This window comes from Capsicum annuum, chromosome 7 (genome assembly GCF_002878395.1).
Source record: "Capsicum annuum cultivar UCD-10X-F1 chromosome 7, UCD10Xv1.1, whole genome shotgun sequence".
NCBI lineage: Eukaryota > Viridiplantae > Streptophyta > Magnoliopsida > Solanales > Solanaceae > Capsicum > Capsicum annuum.
The window spans coordinates 23,243,865-23,247,143 of record NC_061117.1 but is presented as its reverse complement, the minus strand read 5'-3'; positions in this window follow the sequence as shown (position 1 = coordinate 23,247,143).

Here is a 3,279-nt window from a genome sequence, read left to right as displayed (position 1 = left end):
ATGAGATTAATTGAAATCATAATTAAATTATCAATTCATCTTTAATTTTAGTTAAATTAATTTGGTTATTACTAATAATTGCTTAATTTTAATTATTTCAAATCAAATTGGTCAATTGATCATTCTACTTAATACGAAACACTTAGTTGATCATGTAATTACTATAAAATTAATTGAAATTGTAAGTGAACTTACTAATTCATCTTTAATTTTAGTCAAATCAATATATTTATTTCTAATTGTGTCTTGGTTTGAATCATTTCAAATAAAATTGACCAATTGATCACTCTACTCAGGATGAACACACTTAGTTGATCGTGTAATTACCATGAGATTAATTGAAATAATAATTAAATTTATTAATACTAGTTAAATCAATTTAGTTATTACTAATATAATGGCTTAATATGAATCAATAGATGACTAAGATGTTGAAAAAGATGAGTAATCTGTTGAAAATGATCAAACAGATAAAGACATCTGTTGCGACAGATTAGTCCTCTATTGTAACAAATTAGTAATCTGTTGAAAATAACAAACAGATAAAATCATATGTTGCAACAGATTGGTCATCTATTGGAAATGACCAATAGATAAAGATATTTGTTACAACAGATGACAAATCTATTGCAACATATGTGTATATCTATTTGATAATATTCAATAGATGACTCATCTGTTGATAGGTTATACACTTAAATGATCATGTAATTACTATAAGATTAATTAAAATTGTAATTATTAAATCAATTTATCTATTACTAATAATGGCTTAATTTGAATCATTTCAAATAAAATTAGTCATTTGATCACTCTACTCAGAACGAACATACTAAGATGATCGTGTAATTAATATGAGAATAATTGAAATCGTAATTGAACTTATCAATTCATCTTTAATTAGTTAAATCAATGTATTTATTACTAATAATATCTTAATTTGGATCATTTCAAATAAAATTGGTCAACTAACACTTTACTCAAGACGAATATACTTAGATGATCATGTAATTACTATGACATTAATTGAAATCGTAATTAAAATTATCAATTCATATTTAATTTTAGTTAAAGTAATTTAATTATCACTAATAATTGCTTGATTTTAATTATTTCAAATAAAATTGAACAATTGATCATTCTACGTAAGACGAAACACTTAGTTGATCATGTAATTACTATAAAATTAATTGAAATTGTAAGTCAACTTGCTAGTTCATTTTTAATTTTAGTTAAATTAGTACAGTTATTTCTAATTATGGTTTGGTTTTAATCATTTCAAATAAAATCGGTCAATTGATCACTCTATTCAGGACGAACACACTTTGTTGACAGTGTAATTACCATGAGATTAATTGAAACTGTAATTGAGCTTATTAATTCATGTTTAATTCTAGTTAAATAAATTTAGTTATTACTAATATAATGACTTAATATGAATCAATAGATGACTAACATATTGCAAAAGATGAGTAATCTGTTGAAAATGACTAAACAGATAAAGACATCTGTTGGAAATAACCAAAAAAATATAGACATATGTTGCAACAGATGACTAACCTGTTGTAATAAATAACTCATTTATTAAAAATTATCAAACAAATATAGACATCTGTTGCAACAGATGACTAAGTTGTTGTAACAAATGACTCATCTGTTGAAAATTATCAAACATATAGGATATATGTTGGAAAATAATTTAAAATACTAAAGCTCAAATGTTTTTAAGAGAACTCAAATGTTTGTCCCCTTGTCTAAGGTCTTGTCTTTAATTTTAGTTAAATCAATTTAGTTATTACTAATAATTGCTTAATTTGAATCATTTTAAATAAAATTTATCAATTGATCATTCTATTAAGGACGAACACATTAATTGAAATTGTAAGTGGAATTATCAATTCATCTTTAATTTAGTCAAAATCAATTTAGTTATTACTAATAATGACTTAATTTGAATCATTTCAAATAAAATTGGTCGATTGATCACTCTCCTCGAGACGAATACACATAGTTGATCATATAATTATTATGAGATTAATTGAAAGTGTAAGTGAACTTATCAATTCATCTTTAATTTTAGTTATATCAATTTAATTATTACGAATAATGACTTAATTTGATTCATTTCAAATAAAATTGACCACTCTACTCATGACGAATACACTCAGTTGATCATTTGATTACTATGAGATTAATTGAAATTGTAAATTTATCTTTGATTTTAGTTAAATCAATTTAGTTATTACTAATAATGACTTAATTTGAATTATTTAAAATAAAATTGGTCGATTGATCACTCTACTCGGGACGAATACACTTAGCTAATCATGTAATTACGATGAATTTAATTAAAATTGGAAGTGAACTCATTAATTCATGTTTAATTTTAGTTAAATCAATATAGTTATTACTAATAATGTCTTAATTTGAATCATTTAAAATAAAATTGGTCAATTAATTATTCTACTAAGGATGAAACACTTAATTGATCATGTAATTACTAAGATTAATTGAAATCGTAATTGAGCTTACTAATTCATCTTTAATTTTAGTTAAATCAATATAGTTATTTCTAATAATGGTTTAATTTGAATTATTTCACATAAAATTGATCAATTAATCATTCTACTCAGTACGAAACACTTAATTGATCATGTAATCACTATCAGATTAATTGAAATCATAATTGAACTTACTAATTCATCTTTAATTTTAGTTAAATCAATATGATTATTTCTAATGATGACTTAGTTTGAATCATTTCAAATAAAATTGGTCAATTGATCATTCCACTCAGGACGAACATACTTAGTTGATCATGTAATTACCATAAGATTAGTTGAAACTGTAATTGAACTTATTAATTCATATTTTATTTTAGTAATCAATTTAGTTATTACTAATAATGACTTAATGTGAATCAATAGATGACTATCATGTTACAACAGATGAGTAATCTGTTGAAAATGACCAAACAAATAAAAACATCTGTTGAAAATAACCAAACAGATATAGACATCTATTGCAACAAATGACTCACTTGTTGCAATAACTAATTCATCTACTGAAAATTATCAAATAGATATAGACATCTGTTGCAACAGATGACTAAGTTGTTGCAACATATGACTCATCTGTTGAAAATTACTAAATAGACAAAATATGTGTTGAAAAGCAATTTAAAGTACTAAAACTCAAATATTTTTTAGGAGAACTCAAACGTTTTCCCCCTTGTCTAAGGTCTTGTCTTCAATTTTAGTTAAATCAATTTAATTATTA